A 13,223-nucleotide genomic window follows, 5' to 3' on the forward strand; every position below is an offset into this window, starting at 1 on the left:
GCAACTCATGTAAATACCTTAATCATACTATTGTCACAAGCCCCAACTCTAGAAAAAAGGAGTTCAGTTTTTTGATGACAGGCTTTCCACAGGTTAGTAAGCTAAAGTAATTTTATAATGCAAATCTTAAATTCATGCTAACCAACAAATGATCAAAGGAAATATATTAATGTAATTTAAATACATAAAATATGAATTGATGTTTACTTTAAACTTTAATTATATTGTTCTATTAAGATTATTTTTAAAAAGATTTTGTCAAATAAAAGATTTTTCTAGAGTTATCCACCATCATTTTGTGGCTAAAAAGTATCGGTTCAGACACCATTTTGGCACTGGTACCATTTTAAAAGTATCGATTTAGCACCGGTATTGAAATAACCTCAAACGATACCCAACCCTACCCACCCCAACCCCAAACACACACACACACGCACACAAACACACACCCCAAAGAAACAGTGGTCCTATGGCTGAGAGAGATGCTGCTCGCATAAACATTTTTTTTTTGTCAGTAACAGTAGGACTTTGCAACGGGGGAAATAGTAATTCATTTGATTACTCGATACTGACAAAAGTATCGTCATTAGTAATGCTGTTTATTTATAGCACCATTATTCCTATCACTGCTTTACTCTTTTAGAGAGGAAAATGTACATCATACATAACTTCTTTGATTATATACAATGTCAAATATTTGATGTCTTTCTGATCAATTGCTGTTTTTCGGAATTTGAAATGATAAAAGACATTCTCCTCTGCAAATCCTCTGACTCTAAATATGTCAAAAAGTGACAAGAATTATGAACCTGTCTTCATCCACAGTTCAGCATCTTGCGCTAGAAACATATGCAAATCAGTGCATATTTAATTAAATAAAGCCTCATTTGCATATTTTAACAGGAAACCACAATGCAAAGACATTCTGCAAGCCGTAAAGTGATCTATCAACTAGGGAAGTATGATGACAACTATTAATTTTTTTTACCCTATTCACCTGCAGTGTCTTGCCTGAAGTCAGCACCTGTTACCATAGCAACACAGTGGAACGCGTGGGACAAGAATATTTTTATGAGTCTCTGAAATCATGCTCATAAAAATCAAACAAAGCTGGGATGTGTGTGTGTGTGTGTGTGTGTGTATGTGTGTGTGTGTGTGCTCTGAGGCGGGTTTGTATCTGCTCGGACCACAGTGACTAGGCGGTTTATTTACTGCGAAACAACTGAACTATCACACAACATTTACGTCAAAGCAGAGCAAGCGTCACATGCGGTCGACGTCACATGCATGCAAAGTTACTGCTGTTTCACCACGATGAATACACGTGTGGCACACAGAACATCGCTGCTTAGTAAAGGGGGCATTTAAAGGGACGGTTCACCTAAAAATGCACTTGTCCTGGTTCTTTCTTCTGTTGAGCACAAAAGACTGACAATACAGCATTTGTACGATCACTATTACAAGACAGGTTGAAAAATGTATCCATTGCATGACAAAATATGCTATATAAATTAATGGGTACTGGTCAACATTCTTCCAATTATCTTCTTTTGTGCTTATCTGAAGAAAGAAACTCTAAAAGATTTAGAACCACACTGTAGAAAAATTATTTAACAGTTTACGTATTTCATGTTTTCTTCTTATTTGTGGTTTTGAATTGCATTATGGGATGTTGATCTCTGCTCTGACAACTTTTGGGGCCCTATCATACACCCGGAGCAATAAGGTGATATTTATAGTTGCTTGTAGGGTTACTTTTAAATGTAACATCATGTTGTGCACATGTAACATAGCAGAGCGGTTGTATGACATGAAAAATTCTTAGGGCTTGATCATACACCCGACGCAATAAGGCGCAAGACATGTTCGGCGCGACGTGTTTCTATTTTCAGACCAGCGCAATCGTAATTTTCACGTTTTCCGCCACGTTGTTTAAATAGCAAATCCATTTGCACCGAAAATTAGATTGTTCTTTGCTATTGGTGTAAAAAGTATATTATAAAAAATGCAAAAAACATTTGCTGTATTATTTAATATAAAGCAATGTTGTCTAGTTGTTTTAAATATTATTAAATAAGTAAGAAAATTGCCCTCAAAAAATAACTCTTTGGATGAACTCAATTTAACTGAGGGCAGGATATCCATCCAATAAATGTGTTTAGCACCAACTAAAAAAAACTATTAACACAATTAAATGCAATTGAGTTTGTCCAACAGGATTTTATTAAACAAAAGTTAAAATACAATAGTATTTTTATTTACTTAAACTCAAAGGTCTAATATTATCTTGTATGTCTATTACTTTATGTGTCGAAGTCTCACATTTTGAAGTTTTATTTGGAGTTTCCCTAAAAGAGACATTTTTAAGCATATTTCATGAGTTACATATTCAGTCAATTGAGATTAATCCCAGAACTATTGTTAATCCAGTTATTGCTCACTGGGCAAAGCAACAAACTGCATATTTGCTAATTAAGCTGCCAACACCCAAAGCATGGGTGCTTCTTTAAGGTGCTAATCTCAAAACTCAAAGCATTACATGAAAATCTTCTAAATCTTCAAACTGAAGTCAAGATTAAACTCCGGTCTTTCGATTAACTTTAAACACCTAAAATTACTTTTATTGTCAACATTTACCCTCTATTAATTCAATCCCACGCAAAGCATGCTAGGAACTGCACATCCCCTAACCCAAGGGCGTAGATTAGCTCTTGACATTGGTGGGGACATACATTCCTAGAGCGCATCCAATGAACATCACAAATTTTGTTTCACGCTTTTAAAAACATGAGTACAGTACTTAATAATATAAAATAAACACTTAATAATACAAATAACAATGATTTTTAATGCTGCAAAAGTCAATTTACATGACTTTACTGCAGTCAGGCTTTGAGGAGATTTGAATGTAGAGAAATTCAGAGAGGTGTGTGACGCAATTTAACTGTTTTATCCTGATTATTGTTTTGCATAATCATGGATAGGGCTGCACGATTCTGGCTAAAATGAGATCCACATATATATATATATATTTTTTTTTTTTTTTTTTTTTGCTTCAAATCAAGATCACAATTTTTTTGCGATTCTGTAGATGTAAAATAAAGGTTAATATGAGTAGGCTATTATTTTTGTTATTTCTCAAACATATGGTAAAACTACAATAATATTAGGTCTATGTGAAGGTTTACAGTTGGTTAAAATGCAACATTTTGTATAGACTTGGAATGCTGGACTTTAACAGACTTTAATTTTGTCCTGATTGTTAATTCACAGTAAAGTGATGACATCATATTAAAACTATTCATAATTATAAAGCTGAATAATTATGTTTGAGACATATGCTTGCCATTTGTCATTGACAACATTATTAGACCACACAGTAAACATTTATTTTCATGCACAACACATTGTGTTCGCTATAAAAGAAAAAAAAACATATCAATGTGTCGTAATGCTTTAAAATGCGATATGATCATTTAGCCCCGGTTTCACTTTCACTTCCAAGTGTGGCTCATGTATGGCCTCCGTCACTGTGAGAAAAAAAAACTGTTAATTATGTTTAAATTGTTATTTACAACACTATTACCTGTTATTCACAGCCTATGCAGGTTCTGTTTACTAAAGGCACCAATGGCAGGCACGCACGCGATCTCTGGGTAGTAAACAAACTGCTCGCGGTCAGCTCGAGTGTGATTTCGCAGCCTGATTACATTAAAACTGAAATGACAATTTTGGGTGAATTATACTTTATAAATAGAGTATGGGACTCTTTCAATGCCATTTGGAGGTGTCCACGTTGCTGTGAAGACTTGTGCAATCACCTTTATGCTTCTCTCCTGTCCTGACCTTGAAAATATAATTGGTTGAATCATAAAAAAGCAGAATTAAAATTGTGTGTGGGGTCAAAATCGAGAATGCGACCTTTTCGATTAATCGTGCAATTGGTTAATACTATAATGGTGAACTTGAAGCGAACTTGACTTTGTGCGGAGCATTATTTTATTTGGACATTGATTATGGGTAGGGACATTTCAGTAATTGGTGAATATTGGTGAGGACACGTCCCTTCCGTCCATGTAAATTCTATGCCCTTGCCCTAACCAAGTAGTTACACAATTGTCCATATTGTCCCAACACAAAACACTTAAGTTAACTTCAAAATTTAACAAATTTAGGTGGACTGAACATCAAATAAATAAATTGGTCAAATAAATGACAAGAATTGTGTTGTTTCAGCTCCTTTTAAACACGTAGTTTGAACAAGCAGGAGTAATAATTTTTTAGGTGTACCCATGGCAACTATATCTACCCACTAGCCTCAATCAAGCTTGGTTTTTGGCCCTTCATAAGTGTCATAACCAATAATGCACATTGTTAAAACCACAATACCCAATATTCTAACCCTACTCTACTGTCTTGCATGTGTAGAAGCGAACATGATTATTTGTATTCATTTTTCACACAAACCAAAGACTTTATTGTATAATGAGGAAACTATTCTGACAATCTTCAGATAATGTGTTTGCATCGTAAATTAAGACTAGGAGGAAACATCTCATTACTGAACACCCACACAGAGGACCTCAGGAGACCTTCTGCTCTGGTTAAATGCACCCTTATTTGTGTACACGAGTAATCCCACGTTGACCCTCCAAAAGCACTGTGTAATAAAACCACAATTCAATTCAAGTCTCCAGCTGCAAGACTCTTTTGAGAGAGTGTGTGTGTGTGTGTGTGTGTCTCCTGGAGGTAAGCAAACACACTCCAGAACATGAAAAAGATCTTATACATTATTCCAAATACACCCATGAGATGGCAGAGTGCTGACAGAGACGACAAACACACACGCACACCACCTCTTTCACTCTCTCAGCATCAATGCCAGCATGAAAAAGTAATGCACTAAAAATACAGTGGAAGAGAAGACACGCACGCGTTCACACAGCTCTGCTTGGAAAGCCCACACACACAGATACGCAGATGGGGAAAGCAAGCGGCTCTTCCATTCTTACAATTACACATTTCACCTTTCATCCTCCTCTCTGCTCTTGATCTGCTCAGCAACATATTCAATGGTCTTAAATCATTTGGCTGCGTGACACCTAAAGACTAGACCCTATCTTGTATTTTGGGGCGGCCTGAAACGGAATGATATGAGTGTATGAGTTTACAAGACAACATTTTCAGTCAAAAACAGGAAACTTTCAATACATTCTGCCTGTTCGTTTACAGTTTTTGGGACTTAAAATGGGCTGCAAGATAAATGTTTTTGAAAATGCAGCCATTGTCATGGCAGTGTCACCCCCAACCTGATTTCACCAAGTAAGACATGTTCCTGGATTAACGTCTATGTTGATCCTGGAACAACATTCCAATTAGCCAATCAGAATTAAGGGATACATTTACAGTTTATGTAAAGTTTAGGTTTATGGTTAGGTTAACTTCTACATGATTGCTATCCAACTATTACTTGGAAATTGGAAATAATTTACATTCATGGTTGGGTTTAGGGGTAGGGAATGGGCAGTGTTGGCCCGTTCAACAGGCAGTATAGGCATTTTTTGGAGGGCCCCCACAAACACTGCTCTTGATTATTAACTGTGAACATAAGAGTGAGGATGTATAAATCATGAACAATGCACATTTCGCAATCCACAAACCCCATTAAACATGATACAATTCATAACGATGGTAAGTAAAAAACTCCACATTTAATTAAAAGAATAGTTCTGTATAATTCATACATGAGAAATAGCTGAAAACGATAATAAATACACACAACAGTATGAATAAAAGCAGAAACGTTTAGAGTTAAACCCAAAAGCACCACACTCTATCTGCGACAGGCTATTGGGTGAACGAGAATGGCGTAATGTATTCCAACACAGATTCCACATATATCTCCAAATTGCTCACGTTCGATATAAACCCGAAAAAGTCATAACATCACAAGTGTCGTTGCTATTTTTAATCAATCTTATTCGAATTTTAATTTGAAGTGAAATGAAAGAAAAGCAAGCTCAAAGTAAAGGTTTGTTCTGCTGTGCATAATACATTAATTAGTAGTACTTCACAATACTTTGCAATACTTGTAAACTTATTTATTTAAATATGAGTAAGTATTTTTACATATGTTACAGTTAATAAAAATATATACACTTAAATATTAAAATTGTATTTTTTTTGTCTCCTTCTTACTGTTTTTACACCAGTGGGCCCAATTTTTTTTTCATCTCACCTAGGGCCCCTCAACCCTACGGGGCAGCACTGGGAATGGGTATGGGGTACATTTTCCAACAAAAATGATGTTCCAGGACCAACATGATCACATTGTATTTGGCAAAAATCATGACGTGTGTCTGTGTTAACAGCTGAAAACAAGAGTCTTTGCGGCGATGATGTCATGCCTGTGTACGGTACATGTTAAGGGAGGTGTAGAAGGCAAGCATGAACCAACACACAATAATGGTGCAGTATGTAGTAGTGTTGTTGTTGCTCAAGTGCTTGCTACCGCTTCATTCGCAAATTGTGGATTTGCTTCACATTTCAACCAACAGCAGAGATGCATCCTACACTGCAAAAAAATGCTGGGTTCCACACAACAGATTTGTGTTGCGACAATATGAAGGAATTAAGTTAACTCATTCAATTTTACAAATTTAAGGGGATTGAACAAAAAACTATTTAGTTGTCCCCCGCTCCCATCTTTTTGCAGATGTGTGAATGCGGATTATTTTTTTAAATGTCATGTAAACATGAAACTTTTTTTAAAATGCAAAGGAAATACATCTGTTGTCGTCGTCATGCAAACACAGCCTTACTCTGGTCTCAAAAAAAGATATTTTGAAGAATATTACAGTCCAAACAGCCACTATTAGCTATAATAGTATTTAAGTATGTGTGTGAAATCAAAATTCACAATGTTTATTTTGATAGCACACATTGTTATTTTTTCAAATTAAATTCTGAACATTTGCTTCCTTCTCTGTCTTCAGTAAGTCTTACTGTTTATTCTCTATTTTCCGATTATTTTATTGACGTTTAAAAAGAAAGCCCCGCCCCCTACTTAATATTACGATTTGGTTGGAAGTACATCAGCATACTAAAATAAAAAGTCTCCACAACTTCTGATTCAGGACGTCATTTTTTTTTTTTGTTACTTTGCTCTTTATGAAAAAAGTAACAGACATAAATGGATAAAATTGTTTGTCATATCAGCTATTTTCATGCAATAGGGGATCTTTACATATGAAATATATTAATTGATCAAAAATTTTACAATCCACTAAAGGATACATTAGTGCATCTCCATCAAAAAGCACAAAGCTTTTCAAATATCTCCTTTATAGAAGTTACAGAAGTTTGGAATGAATAAGTAAATAATGCAATATTTTTCGTTACTTGCTAAACTATGGCCCAATCCCAATTCTACCCCTTTGCTTTACGTGAAGGAGTAGGGGTGTCCTGATTCTCTTTTGCTTGAAGGCGTAGGGCTAAGGGGAAGGACTAGATAGCCCTTGAAACAGAGATTTTTCAGGACCACACTCGAAACCAAGGGGTAAGGAAATTTCCTAAAATACACCATCTACAAAAGTAGCATGGCTGCACACGGAAGTAAGGAGTTGCACAACAAACAAACATATATTTAAATACATTCATAACGGCGTTCATGTCTCACCGTCATGCTTTGTAAAAAAAAAACACTAAAATAAAAACCGCTAAATTTCACTATAAATAAACCCTAATAATAACTATTGCATAGCCGTCCCACAACATTCTTTCACTCAACAGCTTTTTAGAGTGTCTTGTATAACGTTAATGTTGTTTTCATGTGTTTAGATGAATATGGCAACAGTGTAAATACACAGCACAATTATGAGCTTATTGCCACATTTTACCGTTATGATAACATGATATCATTGCCTTCAGTGATTTCCTGAAGATAAATACCAAAAATAACGCAACTGGAATGATTACAGCAGTCGCCATCTTCATATGAAGTAAGAGATCGCGATGATATATGAGGTTGAGTGCGGGTGTTGTAATGGTGTCCCATTTTTTAGACATAAATTTTGAAGCCCTTCCCCTTCACACTCTGTTTCATAGGCCAAGGGGAAGGGGTAGGGGTACAAAAATAAAATGGGGATTGGGCCTATATATCTTTATCTACTTTTTATTGTGAGCAGCTGGATCCTGGAAAGCCAGCTTTACATACTGATTATGAGAGTTCTTCAATGAAATCAACAGGTTAAACAATGAGCCGTTGGCAACGTCTGGGTCCAATCACACAGATGGAAGGTATGAATCTCATTCATACCAAGATCAGGTCAAACCTCTCAAGAAACACGACTGGCAGCGTTTCAGGGTGGTGAGCCAATCGTGGGTAACCTCCTTTCCACCGCCTCAGCTGTTCCCATGGCAATGAGATGCCTGTGGGCTGCAGGGTAATACCATCATGTAGATCTCAGCATGTGTTAAAGTACCTTGCTGGCACCTGTAAGCAATGGGCAAATAGCTGCCTTGATGCGCTTTAGAGCAGGCAAACTAGGGCTGCACAATGTATCGTTTCAGCATCGATATTATAATGTCTGGAAAAGTCAGATCACAGCATCTGCAATGTTGAATCGGTTATATGGTTGACCAGGAGCCACAGTTGAAAATGCATGTGATTACAAGTTTAACCATAAAAAGTTACCAAAACGTTTATCATCTGCATGAATTTTAAGGCCTGTAACTAATGTTTCATTTGTAACATTGCTCTACCCAATTTATCAGTGCATGTTATTGGTTTATTATTTGTTATGCAGATGCACTTCCATACAAAATTATCCCAATCAATCTCACTCACTATCCTTCGGCTTAGTCAGATTACAATTATCAGGAATCATCACAGGGGAATGAACCGCCAATTACCAGCTGCAATCCAATCAATCTAAAACTACAAATTCTTTAAAAATAGAGCTATTTAAGTCATCTGATTAAATTATACTCTTTATAATTGCAGAATATATATATATATATATATATATATATATATATATATATATATATATATATATATATATATATATATATATATATATATAAAGCGCACCTATTTCACCCCCTTTTTAAGATTTAATTTAAGTCTTTTGTGTCTCAGGAATGTGCCTGTAAAGTTTCAGCTCAAAACACCCGTCAGATTATTTATTAAACCTTTCAGAATATTGGATTTTCTGCTCTGAACACAATGTAGCTGTTTTTGCTGCCTGTGCCTTTAATGCTAGTTCTCCCCATTCCTGTCAGAGTGTGCCTCAATATCCGGCTGGGTCAGATAAACAGCACAGTGACAGACATGAGGGAAGTAGATCTCACGTAACGTTTGTGTAAAATACTAGAGTAAGAACTTTCCCAATGATTATTTGATGTATTTGTTGTAAAATTAATTCAGGCCTTTCTGCAACGATAAGTCTTTACAAAGTTCACGCTCACACACAGTGCGAACATTTAATTTTGCACTGTTTTTGCAGGGCAAATGTGACAGGATACAGGTTAATATCCACTGCTGTATGGATATCCGTTAAGTTAATGTACAAAATAAACATGATTTAACGTCCACAAACCGTGATTGAAGCGACTTCTTTTATAATTATACTGACATGCGGCTGTGGTGATAAAGATGGTAAAATCGCTGTAATTCATTAAAAATATGCACTGTTTTAAAAACGTTTTAAACTTGTAAAACTCATTCTTGATCACATTTGATGATGATTGATGATCACAGCGAGCTCAACAAATCTTTTAATCATAGTTGTTTTGGGCATGTCCTGTCTAGTTGATATGATTATACACGTTACTACAGAGACATGTTAATACGTGGCTGTCAATCAATCCAGTGGGCGGGGAAGCCACACTCCTATGTCATGTTGCGGTGCATGGGGCTTCAAAATGGGCAGGATTTGGATCCTATTTTAACATCAGGAAATAAATTTTAAAAAGAGAGTTATTGTGTTTATATCAACTCAATATGACTGTGGACACACTATACATACACACAGTTCTGTCTTAACAGCTTACAAAAGATGATTTTCATCATAGGTGCCATTTAACACAAATCCTAAAACATATATTTCCTCGTAAACGGCAACATGCCAGACGTAAAACGTGGAGGAAAAAAAACTATGTTTGGAAACTTCCATCCTCACTCCTCCGCTCTCTCCTTCTCATATATCACACCTCAGTCTGTGTAGCAGAACCCTCAGCAAATCCGCTCAGACGCAACTGTTGACAACTGCCGCTGAGAGGCATCTTAGTATTCTCACTTCAGACAATGAATAGACTACAAATATTCACACGCAAGGCCCATGAACAACTCAGGCTAATTAACATACTAATGAGGCCTCTAAGCTAACGAATTCCGCGTGCTCATTAGAGAAAAAATTGGAGCTAGTCAGTCATGTCTGCGAGTGTGTATACAAATTTATGTATTTTTGTCGCACACACAAACACTGTAAAACTAAATGCCACACAAATCCATGACAGCAAGTTTGCCACAACCAGCATATCTGCTTCCCCAAGCTGTGCACTGCAAAAGAAAGAGTTTTTGTCTTATTTCTAGTCCAAATATCTAAAACTTATTAAATATTGCAGCATTTTCTTGACAAGGAAAACATGTTGTTTTGTCTTGTTTTTAAAAATAATAAGCCGGAATGAAGTAGGTTTTTGCTTAAAATAAGCAGAATAATCCGCTAGTGGGGTAAATAAATTAAACTTGATTTCGGTTTGAAATAAGATTATTTTACTTGGCAGATTATTTAGCTTGTTTTATATAAAAACTCACTTAAAATTGACTTATTTTTGAAAACAAAACTATATTTTTCTACAAATCTAAAAATGCTCCTTTATTTAAGATTTTTAAAAGATATTTGGACTAAAAACAAGACCAAAACTGTAAGTAAGAAAGGCTTTTTTTTTTTTTTTTGCTGTGTGACTTTCGCCGACCTGGAGAAGCAGCAGCAGAAGTGCTACACATCTCTCAGGGTAACAGGAGACGGCGAACTAGAGAAACCCACAAGCACCAGCCTCCCCCCATACTATTTTAAGAAATGCCCAGTTGGGGCGACACCTGATAGGGATATAAACAGAGTGTAGGAGAGTGTGGCAGGTGGCAGCTGTCCTGAATTAATCACATATCTCAGCAAATTCTCCTTACCTGTTCAGAAACCTCAACAGAACCCGAGGAACCCACATCAGAAGACTCAATTCCATAAGCAAATCTTACAAAATATCATAAGTATGGGTTTTACCAACGTTTCTGATATAAATGCAGCTTGAGTGACCCGAACAGGTGAACCAAACCTGTCACGCTGTGCAAAAGCATGAGGTGAGCAGGACGTTCAGAAACGCACGTAGAAAAGCGAACAGAGGAGAAAACAGTCAACAGACTACAAATGGATTCACACTCTTCCTCGAGTGACAGTTCTTTTTATAAATGATCCATGCAAATTGTAGGAAATTTAAGTGCTTTTGAGGGAAAAACACATTTAGAGGAAATAAATTATTAGGTTTACCTCCCTTCGGGATATTTTAAGTAGGACATGATAAAATTATTAACTTGGGGTCCGTGCGCCAGTCAAATAAATTCACTTGCGTCTCCGAGTGATCCAGAAGTGTTTTGGATTGAATAAAGCGAGTCATTCATTCCAGAGTCGAATCAAATTCATGTTTTAGACTCACTACGAGGAACCGCTTTAAAAGAGAAACTACGTCGTGGGCGACATGGGTTTTTGAGTCAATCAAAAAGAACCGATTCCCAAGAGTCATTTGTTCAGGCATCTAAACACACCGGCCACTAGATTCGGTTGTGCTGCCGCTTAATAGTGCAAGAAACACTATCAATAGTATTTTAGTAGGATGATCTGTCCGCATTATTGAATCAATGCATTTTTGCAAAACACATGTAAGGAAAAACATATTAATTAAGAAAACTGGACTGATAACATACACAAGCTAACACCGTAAACTACATCCACATATTCTAGCTTAAATATAAATGAACCACGATCAGCAGGATCCTTTCTGGAATCACTCCTATGCTGAATTCGGCACTGACAGTGATGATTTTACGTTTGGGTGGCATTGAGGATGAAAGGATCCTGTGACGCAAATCTGGAGACATTCTCTGTCCACGGCAATCCCACATCGCGCTGATCATTCAGTCACATTCAGTCTGAACAGAGTCTGCGGTTTACCGAGGCTTTCGCTTTATTCCAGCTACCCCTAAATAAAGCCGGTGGCGCCTCGAACTGCACTAATTATCGCTGACTAACCAATAGCGACGCACAAGCGCATTGAACGGAAGGTACGTACCTGTGATTTGAGCAAATGAGGAATGCTTTCCTCTTAAATGATTTTCGGCAACGGCAAATATTCCAGCCAGGTCCGTTTCCTCTCCGTTAAGCGTGCAGCTGGCTGCTCCTCGGTGGCAGAAATACCCCAGGGCCGCTTTCGCCCTCCTCACTCGTGCGCGCACGCACACGCACCGACTCCGGTGCCTGCCCAGTTCCGGCAGATCGATGGAACCGGCGAAGTGATGCCTCTTTCCCTCGCGCGGCTCTGATGGATGCGCCGGTCACCGGGGCTGTCAGCGCGCGCTCAGATCGAAGCGCCGTTGAAAAATGGACCCTTGGAGTCCATGTGATCGGTTCTTCCGCGAGCCCCGAGCAACAGCGGCGAACGAGCGCTCGCGCCCCCTCCTCCCTCTCTCTCGTTATAGCGCAGGAAACAAGTTAGTGTTCTCACAGGCGAGCGGGCCTCGTTTCATTTCATGACCAAGCATCCCGATTCAGCACCAGTGCAACCGCTGCATCACAAACCCTCATCCATCAGCAGCATCTGTGCACTTCATATACAGGCGTCGCGTAATTACCGCTTCATCTGAGAGCTGAGAGCGAGCGCGCGCGGCTTGACCTGCTCACGCATCACGAGAGGGAGAATTTTAAGATGGCAAATATTGAGAATTAAAGTCACCTCTCCCCCCCCCCCCCCCCCCCCCTCAATCTCCGCCTCCCTTCTCCAGATTTCGCCTTGGAAACACACCCTCCGCCGAACACACGCGGACACACGCGCCTACGTCATCGCATCAGCTGGGACCGTGAAGATGCATCATAATTCATGTGCATGTAATATCGCATCTGCGCGCGTGCCTTGAAACACTGCTAAAGGACCACGTACGACCAGAAGTG

At 37.9% G+C, this 13,223-nt stretch overlaps 1 protein-coding gene across 6 annotated transcripts in view; it reads right to left on the reverse strand.

The window, feature by feature from the left end:
- slc8a3 (solute carrier family 8 member 3) overlaps window positions 1-12,978 on the reverse strand; it is a 95,122-nt gene extending 82,144 nt beyond the window's left edge. For all 6 annotated transcript variants that reach the window (XR_015505195.1, XR_015505194.1, XM_087278066.1 and 3 more), the window contains exon 1: window positions 12,349-12,978. The gene's annotated coding sequence lies outside the window, so the exon portion shown is untranslated. The remainder of the gene's footprint in view (window positions 1-12,348) is intronic.
- Between the last annotated feature and the right edge of the window lie 245 nt (window positions 12,979-13,223).

Source organism: Danio rerio, chromosome 13 (genome assembly GCF_052040795.2).
Source record: "Danio rerio strain M-AB ecotype USA chromosome 13, GRCz13ab, whole genome shotgun sequence".
NCBI lineage: Eukaryota > Metazoa > Chordata > Actinopteri > Cypriniformes > Danionidae > Danio > Danio rerio.